The sequence below is a fragment of the Pseudophryne corroboree genome, chromosome 3 (genome assembly GCF_028390025.1).
Source record: "Pseudophryne corroboree isolate aPseCor3 chromosome 3, aPseCor3.hap2, whole genome shotgun sequence".
Classification (NCBI taxonomy): domain Eukaryota; kingdom Metazoa; phylum Chordata; class Amphibia; order Anura; family Myobatrachidae; genus Pseudophryne; species Pseudophryne corroboree.
Window position 1 is genome coordinate 751,684,725 of NC_086446.1, and position 20,822 is coordinate 751,705,546.

Consider the following 20,822-nt stretch of genomic DNA (forward strand, 5'->3'; position numbering starts at 1 on the left):
AATTTGATACCCTGGCAAAGGAGGACCTGGAGTTCTCTCATTCGGTGCTGCAGAGTCATCCGCACTCTCCCGCCCGTTTGGGAGCTTTGGTATAATCCCCATGGTCCTTTCAGGAACCCCAGCATCCACTTAGGACGATAGAGAAAATAAGAATTTACTTACCGATAATTCTATTTCTCGGAGTCCGTAGTGGATGCTGGGCGCCCATCCCAAGTGCGGATTATCTGCAATACTTGTACATAGTTATTGTTAACTAATTCGGGTTATTGTTTAGGAAGCCATCTTTCAGAGGCTCCTCTGTTATCATACTGTTAACTGGGTTTAGATCACAAGTTGTACGGTGTGATTGGTGTGGCTGGTATGAGTCTTACCCGGGATTCAAAATCCTCCCTTATTGTGTACGCTCGTCCGGGCACAGTACCTAACTGGAGTCTGGAGGAGGGTCATAGGGGGAGGAGCCAGTACACACCACCTGACCTGTAAAAGCTTTACTTTTGTGCCCTGTCTCCTGCTGAGCCGCTATTCCCCATGGTCCTTTCAGGAACCCCAGCATCCACTACGGACTCCGAGAAATAGAATTATCGGTAAGTAAATTCTTATTATATGTATTATGACTATTACTTGCAAAAAGAATCACAGTACAAAGCATACACTACAGTATAACATAAACCAACTAACCAGATAACTACACAGGAAATATAATACAATACAATTCAAGTCTAATCAAGGGAAAATACGAGAGAAAAAGAAGAGAGGGAGAGAGAGAAATGGCTCACAGTAAGACAATATGATTACGGAGAGAACTTACGCACAAGGGGAACGAGATCGCATGCGCCTCGATATCCAGCTCCCGATTATCAGCAATGAGAACCGTTGAAGAGAGTGAAGTTGGATATGGTCGGCCCGCTATTTATGCCCCACACACAATACAATTCAATGGTCCCTACAATCTCATTGTTCATTGGACACAGGAATTCGGCTTCGCATCATAACAAAAGGTCATAGGTTGATTCATACAGGTGGGCTGTGACTATTTCCAACTGCTCAGGTGGGAGGGAAACTGGGTTTCCCGCCGCATGGGTAATAAAGTGCAAATAAAGTAAATGTTCATAAACTTCTTATGTCCATAACTATTCGCACGAGCGATTGATCTGCTTCAAACCAACACCGGAATATTTCTAATTAAATATTCTTCCGATGGATACTAAACACCACTGTATTACTCCTATCTGACCCTTCGTATCAAACAAAGAGGGATTCCTCTGTTCATGAACATTCTATATTAACCAAACTTTCAGAATCTATCAAAGGGACCATGATCTACAAAATACATTATTAGTGAAAATATGTAATGATTGAGTCGCACGCTATGATCGCATAAACTCTACCGTAAATACGCATACCATGCGCCTGCGGGTGCCCGCGACTGTGAGTATGCGCACGTACGGGAGAGCGTACGCATGCGCAGCACGGACCTGTGTGAGGTGCAAATATGGTAGTGTGCATAGAGATATTTTTCTGACTTTGACAGTCCACCCTTTGGCAGTCAATAATAACTGCCACTTCCTGAAAACATTACAAAAGGAGAAAAATATGTCAGGGGTTAATTCATTTCCATGGTTGGGTAAGGGAGGAGAGAGGAGTAGGTGGGAAGAGGGTATGACCTAGTGAGATAGCAGAAGCATGTGTGTATGAGTCCATGTTTGGGGGGTCATGTATCATCGTGCCGTACGTGTTGTAAATCAAGCTTCGAGGTATTGCGAAGTATACATTTGAATTCCTTCTTATCCCGTGGTACAGGTCTGTGGATGGGCTGTCAAACTTTACCGAGCTCTTTTCGGATTTTGAACAAAATGGGGAGCACATTTTAGTTGATGATACATGAATGGGGGAATATGTGATTGCTGATATTTGTGCCTGTATTCCCTATACTATGTGTGTCATTACCTGAGGGTTGTAGAAATGAAGAAAAGACATAATTACGGTAAATGCGGTGGTATTCTATGTCGGGTTAATGTACATCTGTCGGTTGAAGTTTTGTTCGGTATCAGTTGAAAGTCGTCTTCTTTGCGCTGTTTTGCTCATTAAGCGTGAGCAATAAGCTTTGTCAATGCCATTAGATTTACAAAAAAAAATGTTGGGCTAGCGTAATTTTAAGAATTCTAGGGAAACTGGGGATCCATGGCAAAGTTCATAAAGTGTCCATATCTCAAGTGGTCAAAACTTCTTCTTTGGTCTATCCGTTGTCTGTATAGCGTCTCATCAACTTCCTCGTCCAAAGGGGGTCTTGTTATCTTGGAGAAAAACCAGAAAAACAGGTGAAAGAAACGGACCGTAGAAATCGCATTTTCATCACATTATTGTTTCTATCGTTGGGTCGTAAATCAAATCCAGGTTAATTACAGTTTTCTCACTCCTCAAACTCATCACTCTGGTACTTTGTTTGCACCTCATTAAAGCCTGCCCGCATCTAAATATCAATCCAATCGATATAACGACACCTAAGATACATAGTAGAAACTTCCCAACATCCATTATGACTCCTTGAGCCCAGTCTCCTAAACCAGAGAACCAATTTCGCGGGTTCAACCATGACACCCAACCAGTCAGCTCATTACCCACAGCAGCAAGAGTGAGATTGTGTTTTCGACGAAATTCCCACTTTAATTGGAGAATATCGTCCATCTTTTGGTCTATGACCTCTACCGGATCCTCGGTGCTATTCGTGATATACGTGCAACACTTCACGCCGTACTGTGTTGCTAATGTAACACAATATCCGCCTGTCACTGCTGTGAGGTAATTAAGAACCATTCTATGCTGTACCAGTTCTGTTTTATAAGCCTGAAGTTCTCTTCCAGTATATCTAAACGTGTCATCATACATTTCAGTGATATTATCTAACAAATTGGCGAGTGCGGAAATGTATCTATAATTCATCACTCCTCGAGCGGTGCGAGTGAAATCTAACGCCACCAGAACCTGAATCCCGGTGGATTCATGGATCAGATCAGAGGCCGGATGCTCTAACCTTTCTGACAGTTGTCTTTTAACGAGGTGCTCGTAATGAGTGTGAGTATAAGGAGCTTGGGCACCACGATGTATGTCTTTCATTTTATCATGAGTTACAGTCATTACTTCAGGCAATACTCTTCCAATATAACACAATCCTTCAGAGTTTGGGGCAAGCCACTTGTACGCCTTTCTCCCGCATATGAAATATGCATCATCGGGGAGAACATATGGGACGGAGAAGGACATTACCATATTACACACCTTCCAGGTGAAATCTCCTAGCCCTAATTCTTCCATCTGCTTAATGCACGTATCAGGTTGTACGATATGTGCACAGTATCCTGGTGATACTTCTCCAACTCTAGTAATCCTATTTCCTAAGGTGTATCTATACCGGAAAGATTTTCCTCTACTGGCTATGTGGCGTACAAGCTCTGTATCTGTAGGCATTCTATCTGCTCTATGTGAAAAGGTCATGGTGTGGTTACTCCATGATACTTCCCAATTTCCCGGCTTTCTGGGATTGGAGATGTTAAAACATAATAGGGACCTATCCACGTGGTATTGGTGGAGCTTCAAACTAGGAGGGCTGGAGATATTAAACCTCCGGTCCACCGGTCTCCCACCATTTAACTAAAGTACCTCCCCTATCGTTAAAGGAAATGGTACTAGCCCTGATTTGCTATGACCCTGAGGTACTTGAGAGCATACCCAACAATCTGTTTTGTTTAATACATTACCCACTAAGGAGTGATAATCACTCAATGGATGCCGGTCCATATGGATATTAAAACTGGATTGGCATTTCTTAATGCACCCATCTTCAATGACCTTGTTACAGAGCCTACAGATACAGTTTTCTTCAGCTAACAATCCGTCACAATTTCTTCTATGGTCAATGCTATCGGATCGTTTTCTGATACTCTCCTTTGCTTGTTGGTTAGGTTGATCTTGGAAAACTACGCCTCCATCTTTATCATCAGAACCCATTCCAGAACCTCTATCGACCTCCATGGTACTCTCGCCGGAACAGACTGCTCTGGTCAACATCATGGTCAACAGGAAAATCCGGATCACAGTCTCTTGGGGCAAGTCCATCTTTGAGGAGGAGACGAAGAAGAATGAGAAGGAGGAAAAATACATTTGAGGGAGAGGGGATGGGAAGTGGAGAAAAACAATAAAAGGGAGTGGGGAGTCGACAACAGCTCTCGGTCTTCAAGGCTCAGGTGCCGCCTCAGTCCTCCTGGAACAGACACTCCAGTGATACAACCTCTACCGTCTGTTCCTTATCACGGGACTTCTCTGGATCAGCAACCTTCTTGCATTGGGATGAATGGACCCAAGTCTCTCTCTCAGCAACCTTCAATGCTGTCGTGCTAGTCAATAAGACCTGGTATGGTCCTTCCCATCTGTCAATAAGGCAACCTGAGCGTAGAAAATTTCGTATCATTACATAATCCCCAGGTTCAATGTCATGACAACTACTATCAGGTAGATCAGGAATCACCAACTTTAGATTATCATTTTGATTCCTTAACTGTTTACTCATGTTAATCAAGTACTTTACAGTTACTTCATTGTTACATTTCAAATCATCCTGAGGGTTAATCATGACATGCGGTTGTCGACCAAATAAGATTTCAAAGGGGGACAGATTAAGAGGGGACCTGGGAGTGGTTCTGATACTGTACAATACAATGGGTAAAGCTTCTGGCCATGTCAATCCTGTCTCTGCCGTCACTTTACTCAATTTATTTTTAATAGTGCTGTTCACTCTTTCGACCTTCGCACTCGCCTGTGGACGGTACGGAGTGTGCAGCTTGCTATCAATTCCCATCAACTTACACATTCCTTGAAAGACATCACCTGTAAAATGGGTACCCCTATCGCTTTCGATTATTCTAGGGATACCATATCTACATACAAATTCCTGCACAATTTTCTTAGCTGTAAACATAGCGGTATTTGTAGCTGCAGGAAATGCTTCGACCCAATTCGAGAAAACATCTATACAAACAAGTACATATTTCAAATTCCGACAAGGGGGTAATTGAATGAAGTCAATTTGTATTACCTGGAAAGGGCCGCCGGCAGGTGGGATATGGGATGGTTCTGTTGGTATTGCCTTTCCAATATTCTTTCTCAGACAGGTAAGGCATGACATTGCTCTTTTACTCGCATGAGAGGAGAATCCTGGGGCGCACCAATAGGCTCTTACCAATTTGCACATTCCCTCCTTGCCTAGATGAGTCAGCCCGTGAGCTGCTTCAGCCAGACATGGAAGATATGCTCTGGGGGCCACTGGTTTACCATGTCCATCCGTCAAGAGTCCTGAGGACTCTTGGCCACATCCCTTTGCCTTCCAGACTGCCTTTTCCTGTGTGGAACACAAATTTTGCATTTTACACAACTTCTGTGTGTTGATGGTATTGAATACCATCAGTTGTGTGGTGTCTGTCTGTATGGGGGTAGCAGCTGCTAACTTAGCAGCTTCGTCTGCTCGGCTGTTACCAAGTGATACCGGGTCTTGGCTATATGTGTGTGCTTTACATTTGATAACAGCCACTCTGTCGGGTTCCTGTATCGCTGTTAGAAGCCTTTTTATGTGAGCTGCATGCGCTACCGGTGTACCAGCTGCCGTCATTAAATTTCTGAGGCGCCATAGGGCTCCGAAATCATGGACTACCCCGAATGCGTATCTAGAATCGGTGTAGATATTGGCTGACTTACCCTTAGCCAATTCACATGCTCTGGTTAGGGCGACCAGTTCAGCAACCTGGGCTGAGTGAGGTGGGCCTAGCGGTTCCGCTTCTATGGTGTCTTGGCATCTACGACTGCGTATCCAGTACACAAGTCTCCCGAGTCTGACTGTCTGTGACAACTACCGTCCGTGTAGAACGTGAGTTCTGCATCTTCCAGTGGGTTGTCACTGATGTCAGGCCTTGCGGTAAAATTTTGGGTCAAATATTCCATACAATCATGTGTATCTTCCTTTGTATTAAATCCTCCTTCCCCAGCACTCTCACCTTCCACCCTTTGTGCCTGACCAGGCACACCTGGGAGATATGTTGCAGGATTTAATGCACTGCATCTCCTTATGGTGATGTTTACGGGGGCCATTAGTGCTAATTCCCATCTTGTAAACCTCGCTGATGAGACGTGTCTGGTTTGGGCAGAATTCAATAAGGCTGATACCGCATGTGGCGTATGGATTGTGAGGTTGTGGCCTAGCACGACATCTTCGCTTTTTGTCACTAGCAATGCTATCGCAGCAACGCTTCGCAAGCATGTGGGGAGGGATCGCGCTACCGTATCTAGCTGAGCGCTGTAGTATGCAACTGGCCTGCTGGCATCACCGTGTTTTTGGGTTAGTACGCCTGCCGCGCAACCAGCACTTTCTGTTCCGTATAGTTCAAAGGGTTTCCCATAGTCTGGCATACCTAGTGCTGGTGCCTGCGTTAGGCACTGTTTAAGTCTCTCAAATGCTGTTTCGGACTCGTCTGTATGCGAGATCCTATCAGGTTTGTTTGAGGAGACCATTTCCTGCAAAGGTAACGCTAAAATGGAAAACCCTGGGATCCAATTACGGCAATACCCACACATTCCTAAAAATGTTCTGATCTGTTGCTGGGTTTGTGGCAGGGTCATGTCTCTAATTGCTTGGATTCTATCAGCGGTCAGGTGTCTCAGTCCTTGTGTTAGACAGTGTCCCAAATATTTTACCTTAGTTTGGCATAATTGCAACTTGTCTTTGGACACCTTGTGTCCGGTGTCTGAAAGATGAAACAGGAGCTGTTTCGTATCCTTCAGAGATGCTTCCAGTGAATCTGAACACAGTAATAAATCGTCCACATACTGTATCAATATTGATCCACTGTCTGGTTGGAAAGACTGTAAACAATCATGCAAAGCCTGAGAAAATATACTTGGACTATCTATGAAACCTTGGGGTAATCGAGTCCACGTGTATTGGACTCCTCTGTATGTGAATGCAAACAAATATTGGCTGTCAGGGTGCAGAGGTACCGAAAAGAAAGCGGAGCAGAGGTCAATAACAGTGAAAAATTTGGCAGTGGGAGGGATTTGCATTAGGATGACAGCTGGATTTGGCACTACGGGGAACTGACTCTCAACTATTTTGTTAATCCCCCTTAGATCCTGCACTAGCCTGTAACCCCTCCCCCCACTCTTCTTAACAGGGAAGATGGGACTATTGGCAGTGCTGGATGTTCTTACCAGAATGCCCTGTTGTAGCAAGCGCTCTATTACTGGGTAAACTCCTAACTCCACCTCTGGCTTCAGAGGATATTGTGGGATTTTTGGAGCTATCCTACCATCTTTTACTTGTACAACTACTGGAGCTACGTTTGCCATTAATCCAGTGTCCTGTCCGTCTTTTGTCCAAAGTGACTCTGGTATCTGAGATGTCATCTCTTCTACTTGGGATGGATTCCTATTTGTCATAATGGTATGTGACATTAATTTTGATGGGGAGTCTAACATGTCTCGCACTTCCTGAGCGTGTTTCTCAGGTATGTCCAAGAATACACCTTCAGGAGTACAATAAATGACGCACCCCATTTTACACAGTAAATCTCTTCCCAGGAGATTGGTTGGTGCCGATGCAGCCAGCAAAAAGGAATGCTTGGTATGCAAAGGCCCTATTGTAATCTCGGCTGGTTTGCTAACAGGGTAGTGCTGGACTACTCCTGTTACTCCCATGGCTGGAATTGTCCTACCAGTGGTCCTCATGCCCACTGTCGAATTTATCACTGACTTGGCCGCCCCTGTGTCTACAAGAAAGTTTAAAGTTTTACCAGCTACATTAATTGCGACCTCGGGTTCACTTTCAAGGTTGGCAATCAATTTCACTGGCTGCAGATTACAGGTATGGCCACACCCCTATTGGGTATGGTGACCTCCCTGAATCCCGCTGGCAGCAACTATTTGTGAGGGAGACAGTTGGGGACTACCAGAGGCATGCCAGTCTCTGTTTGGGGGATATCTTTTTGTTTCCCCTGTATGTGGCTCATAACTCCGTTTCTGCGGACCTTGCTCCCAATGTCGTGTGTCGTGTCGTTGTCTAGGGGGTTGGTATGATCTTTGCGAATTTTTCGCTCTACAGTCTCGTGCATAGTGTCCCTGTCTTTGACAAGAATAACATGTTATCATAGTTGACTTACCCATAGGGTTGGATGGTACATACGCAGGCTGCTTTGTGGTCAGAGCCTGTATACTTACTGACATTAGCTTATCACTCTGCGACTCCCTGTGTCTGGTGATGTTTCGGTCGTGATCAATAGCAGCCTCTCTCAAAGTGGACACTGACAGACCTCGCCAACATGGTTGCGTGGTCTGTACCCTTGCCTTTAATGTTTCCTTCAAACCATCCATTAGTACAGATACTGCTATTTCTCGATGGTTTGGATTTGTCCTAATGTCCTCTATACCAGTGTACTTTGCCATTTCTAATAGTGCCCGGTGAAAATATTCTGCAGCTGTTTCTGACTCTTTTTGTTTAATGGAAAATATTTTGTTCCATTTAACAACTGCTGGGAATTGCTCCTTTAACTGTAAGTTTATCCTTCTTACGTTATCTTTGTTGTACACATCTGTAAGAGGTACATCCAGATCTAGTCCACAATCAGCTAAAAATTGAGCTGAGTCGACATTGGAGGGTAAACAAGCTTTTAGCAATATCTGCCAATCTTTATTATTGGGCTCTAAAGTGTTTCCTAAGTCTGTGATGTATTTTTGGCTGGCAACTAAATCTTTTCTAGGGTCAGGGAATTCAGACACTATGGTCCTTAATTCCATTCGGGAAAATGGGCTGTACATGGCAATGTTCCTTATGGGAGTGGCTCCTGATACATCTGTTTTCCCGTTGGGAACTGCTATTACCCTAACAGGAGTAATTCTAACAACCTCATTCTGTGTAGATTCTACAGCTTGTGGTGAAATAGTCTCAGCATAATGCATGGTGCCGTACTTACCAGTTGATACGACCTCACCTATCCCTCCACTAGGGGCCTTTACTAATCTCGTGGGTGTTGCTGTGCCTACTGTGGTCTCTGCTATGGTGGCTGCTAGAGAGAGCGCTGAAATCGTTGTCGCTTCGTCCTCTTGATCACACTCCTGAGGAAAGTTCAAAACAGGGTACAACTTGCACGGGTTAATACTTGCATGGGTTAATGGGTTAACATTATCATTAACATTTACACAGTTACTAAGTGATTTTGTGTTACACCTTAGTGCGTCTTTCTCCGTAATCAACTTCTCTCCTGATATATATGGTGGCGGCGGGGCCGTGGCAATCAGTTTTCTGTTAGAGCCAGATCCTGCCGCCTGAGCCAAACCTCTCTGTATCTCACCTTCCTGTTGCCACAACTGTAAATAATCATAATGCTGAACTCGTCTCTTTGTTGATTTTATGAGACATATCCTCCTCCTTAAATTTTGTAACACCTCTTGGCTGAAGCTACCTATTCTTGGGAATTTCTCCCGGTCTTGTACCGTCATTCTCTCCCATTCATCACATAAAACCTCTGTGTGACTTCCATATTTCTCACACATGATATACCTGGCCGACCCAATTGGTCGGACCACTGAATCAACCCGAACCGAGGTTGATCGCCCCCTACCTGAACAACTGGCCCCCATAACTCTGCAGGCGTTGCTTGCTCTACCTCTGATCTCTATATCAAGGTCTTCAGCGAACCCTTACAGAAAACCAGATTGTTCACAATAGGCCGACGGTGGCGGTTTACCGAGTACCCCACTCACTCGCCCACGCCGACCAATGCGACCTGATCACACCGATATGGTGCTGGCGCACTCGACCCAGGGCACCTATAAAAACCGTTGTTTACTGGAACATATGAGGGTTATCCGCAGAACACTTACTCTTTCCAGTAAAGGTGAGGTTTGTCAGATAGTTCCTGAGTGACCAGCGAACTTCCCTTCTTGAAAAATAAAAAATTACACAAATCACGTCAGAATGTACAAATAGCGTTTGTGACCCCTTTACTCTAATGGTACTAGGTCAGATTACTAACTACTGTACACAATTACGTGCGGTCCAGTCGTTCAGTACACAAACAACTAAGCTTGTGTACAGAAAGACCAATGGAATCGAAACTTACGACTGCGAATTCCTTCAGCCAGAGCTTGTACGGCCTATATGGGTCTTGCACCAACCCTTCTCGGTGTTGTGCCTCTGAACTGTATAGCGGACTTCCCTGTTTACTGTACCTGGACCTCCTGGTCTGTTATGACCTCCTGGTCTTGTTCTGTACGACCTCCTGGTCTGACCTCCTGGTCTTGTTCTATACTGGTCCGCTATACTCTAATGCTCAAATATTATGTTTAACCAAGGATGCCTCCCTAGCCACCGTGCACGTCACTTACACGCGTGTACCTCACGAGTACTCGACTTTTCTTGTGGTTCAACCTTTAAGTTATATAAACTTATGTAATACAAAAACACTCACTCATCACATGTACCCTTTTGCTTCTATTTCTATTTCTGCGCAGAAATTTTTTTTTTCCTTTAGCCCAGCTGTGTTACCAATTAGGAGCAGGATCTGTTAATTTAAATTTTGGATTTCCAAAAATAGACTTGCGTTATTTATCGCCTGTGGCGCTATTTACCGCTTTGCGTTACTTATCGCGTTGCGTTAAAAATCAACTTATCGTGACTTGAGCTACGTGGGCGTAACCGGACGCTCCGTTGCGTAATGTACGCTGCGTGCGTCCGCCTTTGGATTGCGTACACAAGCCTTTTGTTAGGGACACGTGTACGCAAAGCAAAGATCCACCGTAACACAATTTATATTTTTATCAATGTAGATGATCCCTGGTCATCTACCACACAACACACTGACTTCGCCTTATCTCCCAGGCAAAACTGTGTGTTTGTCTATCTTTTAACTATATTACCTTTACTCTTAAACTATGAAATAACTGCAAATCTTTTTTTTAGCACTTCTATCGACTATAAAACTGGCAGACAGGAGAGTGATATACGAAAATGAAAAAGAAGAAATGCAGATATATATGCGTGCGTGTGTACGCAAGACAGAAAAATACAGTTTTAAAAGACACTAGCGTTTTGTTCTTACCTCCGGTTCCCGGATTCCTTCAGCACTCTTTTATCTAAGCGAAGCAGACGCTTATCCCGTCAGCACTACGAGACAACCTCCCGCCCTTTGCTGAGGGATAATGTCTGCTGATCTACTTAGTGCAGATATGTGAAGGACAGGACGAGCCGCCAATTGATAAAGCTAAATATTTATCGTGTATATAACCCTTTATGAGGTCTAAGAACACTGTACGCTAGCTACGTAAGAAGTACCGTAAGGGTACGCAAGTTGCGTAACGATCGCTCAGCCGTAGGCGAGACGCTCAAGCGTCACGTTCGCCTACGGCTTAGTGATCACAGGCAGGCACGCTATTGGCTGCCGACTAACGTAATGATTCGCTATAGCGTAGCGGACGCTCGGGACCACAAGGAGATCACCAGCGATGCAGACGCTCACAACGTTAAACCTTTATATCTATACCTTCAGCAATGAAATACACAGTAAACCTTAGTGTGGAGACAATGTGTAAGTGCAACCTTGTGTAACCTGATTACCTACAAAGCTGCTTGAGCGTCACCGACGCTCAGAGAATACTTAACACTATAAAGAATACACAGATACCTGGCTTAGGGTCCGAAACCTATTATATGTATTATGACTATTACTTGCAAAAAGAATCACAGTACAAAGCATACACTACAGTATAACATAAACCAACTAACCAGATAACTACACAGGAAATATAATACAATACAATTCAAGTCTAATCAAGGGAAAATACGAGAGAAAAAGAAGAGAGGGAGAGAGAGAAATGGCTCACAGTAAGACAATATGATTACGGAGAGAACTTACGCACAAGGGGAACGATCGCATGCGCCTCGATATCCAGCTCCCGATTATCAGCAATGAGAACCGTTGAAGAGAGTGAAGTTGGATATGGTCGGCCCGCTATTTATGCCCCACACACAATACAATTCAATGGTCCCTACAATCTCATTGTTCATTGGACACAGGAATTCGGCTTCGCATCATAACAAAAGGTCATAGGTTGATTCATACAGGTGGGCTGTGACTATTTCCAACTGCTCAGGTGGGAGGGAAACTGGGTTTCCCGCCGCATGGGTAATAAAGTGCAAATAAAGTAAATGTTCATAAACTTCTTATGTCCATAACTATTCGCACGAGCGATTGATCTGCTTCAAACCAACACCGGAATATTTCTAATTAAATATTCTTCCGATGGATACTAAACACCACTGTATTACTCCTATCTGACCCTTCGTATCAAAAAAAGAGGGATTCCTCTGTTCATGAACATTCTATATTAACCAAACTTTCAGAATCTATCAAAGGGACCATGATCTACAAAATACATTATTAGTGAAAATATGTAATGATTGAGTCGCACGCTATGATCGCATAAACTCTACCGTAAATACGCATACCATGCGCCTGCGGGTGCCCGCGACTGTGAGTATGCGCACGTACGGGAGAGCGTACGCATGCGCAGCACGGACCTGTGTGAGGTGCAAATATGGTAGTGTGCATAGAGATATTTTTCTGACTTTGACAATGTATGTATATATATATATATATATATACATTCATTATGTACATACACTCACACATATATACAGTATATACTGACACTGTGTGTATATATATATATATATTCTCTCTCTCTCTCTCTCTCTCTCTCTCTCTCTCTCTCTCTCTCTCTCTCTCTCTCTCTCTCTCTCTCTCTCTCTCTCTCTCTCTCTCTCTCTCTCTCTTTCTCTTTCTCTTTCTCTTTCTCTTTCCAGACACTTATCTAATGAAGGCTGGCTGAAGCTGTAGCAGCTCATCCTCCTGCTGCAGCATGGTCCAGTCTAGCTCCGCCCCTTATTACCATCTAGCACAGCCCCTTTCGCTCCCTCCCGGCCTCTGAATGTCACACAGGGGAGAGGAGGTTTTGTGCTGCAAGGGGGAGAGGAGGTTTTGTGCTGCCGGCACCGCTGCATGTGTGACAGCAGCAGGGAAAGCTACAGCAGCTCAGCACAGGGATGCAGAGCATGGAGAACGTCTCTCCTTCCTGGTGCCTCCCTGCACTGCATCCCTTTGCTGAGCGACTAGCGCCAGGCCTATGTGCAGTGTCACTGACACTGCACAGCACTCTCACCTTTTACATTGATTCAGCCAGTCACTCAGTTCTGCCAGCCAGTCACTATTGTTAGCGCCAGTGTCCCAACGCGCCGCATTACAGGGAAGTAGACGCACTAAATAAACTACAGCTCCCAGCAGCCCTTAGCGCCGAAGCATTCCGGCCCTTATGGCTGCTAGGAGCTGTAGTTTATTGAGTGCATCTTCCTCCCTGTAATGCGGCGCGTTTGGACACCGGCGCTAACAATAGTGACTGGCCGCTGTGCGAGTCTCCGGGAGAGCCACTGCCAAAGGGAGGACAGCAGCTTAGCTGCTTCCAGGTGGAGAAGCATTACCCGCCCCTTCCCCATTTGCAGTAACTCCGGGACACATCTGCGGCACCCCCACACTCCCCCTCCAGCACCTGCGGTAGCTCTGGACCCCCACCCGCAGCAACCGCACTCCCACCGCATCAGTCCCTCCCCCACCTGGGGCCACCCCCGCAACTGCTCCTCCCCACTCGCAGTGGCTCCGGACCACCACCCGTGGCACCACTCACCCTCCCCCACCCGTGGCACCACCGCAACTGCCCCTCCCACGGCACCCCAGGTTCCCATCCGCATCTTCCCCGCACCCGCCACTCCCCCAACCAAAGCACATACTAGGTGATTCATCAGGCTCTGCGTGCGCTGTTCACGCCGTTGGAAGGAGCTTTGACCCCTTAACCATTGCATGCCCTTTGTCCGTGCAATATTTAACCACTCACACAATTATGATTGGATGTCATACTCCATATAATAAAAATATTACACGCCACAAGGGTGTGCAAGGGTTAAGGGGGCATAGCCCCTTACGACGGTGTGCAGAGCGCCCGTAGGGCGCGATGAATCACCTAGTTAAAAAAATAATAGCCCTATTATGTTCTTCATGTAGATTTCTGCTGTTTGATTTTCCATCCCCATAGTCCTAGTGCAGGGTTTGTTTGTTTTTGTTGGAAAGGTTATAATTGGGTTATAGCGATATTTTCAAACTAATTGCTTTCTTTAATTAGCATCACATTTCTTCAGTCTTCACTCATATCAAAATATTCCCGACCTGACCTCACCGCTCTGCACAAGATTTGCTTCTCTCATCCACACGCATTACTTGCTCCCACTCAAAATTACAGGACTTTATCCAGGCTTTGCCTACTCTGTGGATTTCCTCCCACGTACAATATGATTCTCGCCTAGTCTCCAAACCTTCAAACATTCCCTGAAAACTCACCTCTTCAGGCAAGCTTATCAATTTCTGGATCGACCCACATAACCTTCATGGCCTCCCAAAATTAAATACATCCCCTCTGTACAGTCCACACATAACCTCACATATTTTGCCTTTCTTCACTTTCACACCCTCCTGACTCTTGTCTTGGCCAACATTGCTGTGTGACCATATAATACAGCTCATTAAGAACCTTTGCAATCTGGAAGGCCAATATACAATAAGTAGCATCTATCCTTGTGTATCAAGGCCTATTTCCCTATAGATTGTAAGCTTGCGAGCAGGGCCTTCCTACCTCCTGTCTTTCTGTTTTTACCCAGTTTTGTTCTATTACTGTTGTTCCAATTGTAAAGTGCAACGGAATATGCTGCACTATATATAAGAAACTGTTAATAAAATAATAAATCTTCCCAGTGATCTCATGCTTGCGCAGTCCACCCATCATCTGAGATAAATACATCTTGTATATGGCCTATGGACCAAGAGAAATCAAAGGAGAGTTGTCTGAGGAGATCAGAAAGTAAACTGTAAAAACCTGCCCCAGATTAAACAGAAGGACCATCCGATGCTTTTTGGGTGACAGTGGACTTCACTGACGGAAACCCGGGGAGCACTCCACTCATGAAAAGATCCAAAATGGAATTCTCTAAAATGCATATGGACACAATGGGGCAGATTCAATTGTGGCACGTACCTGCTGGCTGTCTGAAGGAAAGGCGTCTATTGGAGCTATTCAATTGTTGGTCAGATAGATATCTATTAACCGCAGCAGTCGCTTTTTTTCTTCTTCTCGTAACAGTCTATAGTTTGGTTGCCCAAACCTGGAATTTGGACACCCATTCAAGTGCTGTAGACTGGTTTGTGTGGCTAAACCTAGAGCTGTCATGCGCATTAGTTGGTAAAGGGCGTCTGATCAGAACAGCAATTGAATAGCTCCGATAGACGCCCATTGCTAAAGATGCCCAGCAAGAGGCGCAGAAAACAGTTGAATTAGCCTCAGTGCTTCTAGGAGAATGTCTTTTGAACAAATGATTTGAACTTGCAAGTCACATTAGCTCTATGTGCACAGATGAAAAAATTAGGCTGTAACAGGGCACCTTACCTACAGTGACACATGGAGGAGGCTTGTATGTTTTGGGGCTGCTTTGCTGTCTCGCACAGTGTGCCTTGAATCTGTGCAGGGTACCATAAACAGCAGTACTATTAAGACACAGCACTGTCTCCGTCACCGGCCATGGGTCCTCCAACAGGATTATGACCCCCAAACCACTAATATCACCCAAGAATGGATAAGAACAGAACATTGGACTGTTCTGAAGTGGCCTTCTATGGGCCCTGGTCTGAATCCTATGGGACATCTATGGGAAAGAGTTGGAACATGCAATCTGGAGAAGACACCCATCACAGATGGAGCAGTTTGCTTAGGAAGAGTGGGCCATATTACCTGTTGACAGGTGCGGAAGTCTCATTGAGAGCTACAGAAATTGCAGTGATTGAGCAACAATTATTAGTATAAAGGTCCCATCATTTTGGCCATGCCATTTTCAAATCTAATGCAAAGTTTGATTTGTCTTAGATATGGAATAAACAATGCTGGATGCCAATAACAAATTGTAAGTTTCAGGTTATTTTAGTGAAAATATGGGTGGTTCTTTCATGGAAGGGCACTAACAAATTTGCCACAAAAATATGTCTGTATAAACTAAGGAGCCGACGCTTTTATTGCAAATGAATCTTCCGTATGATCATTAGTCCAACGAGCTTATATATTTGGAGGTTCCAGAGTGTTATCTGTTCTCTCTGTGTAGTAGCGGGCTCCATATCCTAGACTGATGGTCATAATAGTGCATGGAAAATGTGTAACCCAGGGGTTCCGGTGCATTACTGCCACTGCTGAAGTACTGGAGACATTTCACCTACACAGCACTCACCACCATCATGCCTCAGGTGGTGGTGGGCGAAAGGTCTGCCAGATAATGAGGATTTAGATCACTTGAGGACCTTGCATCTTAAACGTTGTTGGACCAGAGATCCTACAGAGGCTCCTTTACAATAAACTAAACAAGGTGGATTGCTCTTAGGGTGGGTACGCACTTAAACTATACTGCCCCGATTTTGTCCTTTCGGGTAAATGCATAACGACAAATTGGGAAGATCGTTAAATGTGTATACCCAATTGCGTGCCCGCACAGGCCACAGCCGATATCTTCTGGTTGGCCGTACTGCACGACCAACCAGAAAATAGCGTAAACAATGCCACGCTGCCAAATTAGCATGGAATCCTACATTGTACCACAAAGTTTTTGTGGACAAGATTACAATCTTTTGGGGTTTTCCTCTTTTTGAGAACATGAAATTTGAGGCTATTTGAAAACCCCAACCAGAGAGGATGCATGTTTAATTGAAGACACTCTAAGAAATATATCCAGAGGCATTGGATACTTTATTAATAACCCAGGACATGTGCCTGCAAGTTGTAGATCTGGTTCATATCTCCATTTAGGGGCAAATTTATTAAACAAGTATTTCCATGTCGACTCCCCCCCCTCTCCCCTGGATGGGATGCAGTCAATTTGCCAACAGCCGGAATCACGGCGCAACAGGGCTATTACCACTCGTGTGATGCCACGACACCCTTAAAGTGGAAATAGATCCTGTGGCCAGCCACCAAGCCTGCAAGGGGACTCTTGCCGCTCACCCGGCTCCCGGCTTTCTGGTGGACGGGATGCTGATGTCGTGAAATGGACAGCCGGCGTCCCGTTCACCAGTAATACATACCGACATACCGATTCCCCCCCTCCCCCCTGGATGTGTGATGGGGGTTTGGTGTTATCTGTTGTGGCTCCCACGTTTCCGATCGCCTTAGCAGCCCTCATGAGTTTCTAAGGTTGTTATATTGTGAAATTTACCAAGCTCTGGAATTCAGATCTTGACCTTAAGGCCCCCATCCACTAGTGAGATTTGTCAGCAGTGAGTTGGATCCTTTTTTCGCTCGCATCCATAAGGGATATTGGGGATACATTAGTACGATGGGGTATAGACGGGGTCCAAAGGAGCCAGTGCACTATAAATTTCTTCAACTGGGTGTGCTGGCTCCTCCTCTCTATGCCCCCTCCCACAGGCAGTTTAGAAAAAAGAGCCCTCAGGCGAGGATGCACATCTCTGCAGCTCCAGAGAGTTTTCTTCAGTTTCTTTTAAATCTTTACTTTCGGTATGCTGTTTTGGCAACCGCATACCTGCACCGTGGGAGTTAGGGTGGAGGTGGTAACCGGCCTTGCAAAGTTTAAGAGCCGCTTCCCCGCTGCAGGACCACCGTCCTGAGAGGTTGCGGCTGACTCGTAGGGGAGGCATATGGGACCCACTATAGCTCCTTGTGTACACTGGCAGCGGTTAGTGAAAAACTTGCATTTATGTGTTTTTACACGGGTGTAGTAGGGTATGCCGGCGCCGGCATACCGACAGCTGGGCGAGCGAAAATGAGCCCATTGTGGGCTCGCTGCGCTCGCCACACTGCGGGCACAGTGGCGCGCTACACGCACCACGCTATCTATTCTCCCTCCAGGGGGGTCGTAGACCCTCAAGAGAGAGAAAGTGTTGGTATGCCGGCTGTCGGGACTCCGGCGCTGATATACTGTGTGTCGGGATCCCGACAGCCGGCAAACTGAAGACCACCCTTTTTACACTTTTAGGAGACATTGCCAGTATAAATATCCCTGAAGCTCTGGTGCCATTGTAGGGGGCGGAGCTTCCTCAGAGCAGGCTCAGCGGCATTTTGGCGCCTTCCTCTGCAGCAGTCGCGCACAGCTCCTCCAGACAAGCAGGAACACGCTGGAAACTTGGTACAGGGTATATCTCAAAGGGAGAGCTGCTATTGTGCACAGTCTATGTCCCAGGAGGGAATATAAATTTATGTATAACATAATATTTACAGTGTTTCACTGAGAAAAAAACCGCTAACAGCCTCACTGGAGCTGAGTAGCTTGGTGTGCAGGTGCCTTCTCTCTGTCTTCCTCTTACATACAGTAAGGGCAGGCTTGCATTACACTTGTCTGTGTTGTTACTCCAATCATGGTAAAACACAAGTTGTGCAGTGTGTGTAGCACCAGATTCTCTCTCCACTTCATGTGAGCAGTGTAGTCAGTCCCCACAAATCACTGAGGAGGCTGTGGGGGGAGGGTCCAGAGCCTTCCTGGCTGGGTGCAATCAAAAATGTCTGATATGTCATCTCGGCTCACTGCAAATGCCCATAAAACTCAGCAATCACAACAGGCTGTTGGCAGACCTGGCTGCTAGGGCGGATGTCCCCCATCACCCCATATCTACGGTTCCACAAAAATGTGTATTACCGGCCTTACTCAGATTCTTGAGGAAGTGGACCCCATTGGTGAAGATCCCTCTTCTACACAGGGCATTGAACCCCTCATTCTGGCTATATGGGATGTGTTAAAGCTCCCTCTAGAGGACGCTGCAACTCAGCAGTCATTTTTTCATTACACAAAACAAACGGTCACTTTCCCTGATTCTACAGAATTAGAGGACCTATTTAAGTTAGCCTGGAAAAATCCAAATAAAAAATACCAAGTGGCAAAACGATTTTTGCACACTTTCCCATTTGCTCCTGAAGGCAGGACATTCTGGGAAGTACCCCCAGCTGTGGACGTCTCAATCTCTCGCCTTTCTAAGAAGGCGGTACTACCTATGGACCACACTTAAGTCTATCTACACAGCTGCAGGTATGTCTCAAAGGCTGGTCATAGCAGGTTTCTGGATGACACATGCCATTCATACATGGGCCGCTCATATACAGGAGGGCCTCTCTGGATAGTTCCCTGGTTACTACGGTGACTCGTCGGACACTTTCAGGACCCCGCTAGTGTGCTGTGTGGCTCTCTTAGGTAATATTAATGCTAGGACCACTGCTATGGCAGTGTCTGCGCGCAGGGCTTTGTGGTTGCGTCAGTGGGTTGCGGACACAGAATCCAAACGTAATGTTGAGTTTTCCCTTTTCAGGGGAATAGCTCTTCAGGGGTAAACTGGATACATGGATATTTAAGGTTACTGCGGGGAAATCCACGTTTCTCCTCTCTGGGGCCCCGCCAGCTAGAAGGACCACTACTCAGTCCTTTCAGTCCTCCAGATTTCGAGCCAGAGGTTCCTCCAATGCGGCTAGAGGTACCAGAGGTAAGCCTAAGAAATCGGCTATTGCCGGCTCTCAGGAACAGAACACCAGTTCAGCTTCCACAAAAGCCTCCGCATGACACTGCACGCCCATCCCGAGGGGATCTCGATGTGGGAGCTTGGTTGCGTCACTTCAACCCCATCTGGGACAGTTCCTGCCAGGATGCCTGGGTAAGAGATCTAATTTCTCACGGATACAAGCCTGAGTTCGACATTGCTCCTCCCCAACAATTTTTCAAATCAAGCTTACCAGCTTTGGAGTATATGCGTGTTACGCTGCTGCTGGCCATCAAAAAGTTGGCTCGGTCACAAGTCATTGTTCCAGTGCCGTTGTAACAACAAGGACAAGGTTACTACTCCAATCTGTTCGTAGTGCCAAAACCAGACTGGTCAGTAAGGCCCAGTTTGAATCTGAAGTCCTTGAACCCTTACCTGAAGGTTTTTAAGTTCAAGATGGAATCTTTGTGAGCAGTGATTGCAGGCCTGGAAGAATGCGAATTCCTGGTTTCCCTAGATATCAATGATGCCTATCTTCATATCCCGATTTGGCCTCCTCATCAGGCTTATCTGAGGTTTGCCCTGCTGAACGATCACTACCAGTTCCAGGCATTACCCTTCGGCCTGTCTACAGCTCCGAGGGTTTTCACGAAGGTGATGGCGGAGATGACGTTCCAGCTCCGAGTCCAGGGGGTCAAAATTGTCCCTTACCTGAACGATCTCCTGATAAAGGCAAAATCCAGGGAGCTTCTATTGCTGCATATAGATTGCACTATCCAACTTCTGTCACACCATGGGTGGATCCTCAATTTATGGAAGTCCCACCTGGAGCTGTCTCAGCGGTTCCTGTTTTTGGGAATGCTACTGGATACTGTGGCACAGTGTGTTCCTCCCGGAGGACAAAGCCAGAACACTCCAGGAGATGGTCCGCATGGTTCTGCGTCCTGCTTGAATATCCATCTCTGCATAAGATTGTTGGGAAAGATGGTGGCCTCACACGAGGCAATCCAGTATGGAAGATTCGACGCCAAAACATTTCAATTGGATGTCCTGAGCAAGTGGTCCGGTTCAGATGTACTGTCGCCTCGGGCCAGGGTTTCACTCCTGTGGTGGCTGCAGTTGTCCAACCTCCTGGATGGTCAAAGCTTCGGGATTCAGGATTGGACCCTC

At 45.8% G+C, this 20,822-nt stretch overlaps 1 protein-coding gene across 2 annotated transcripts in view; it reads left to right on the forward strand.

Moving 5' to 3' along the window:
- The window catches only part of ARHGAP19 (Rho GTPase activating protein 19), a 245,174-nt gene that overhangs the window by 32,389 nt on the left and 191,963 nt on the right, over positions 1 to 20,822 (forward strand). The window lies entirely within an intron of this gene.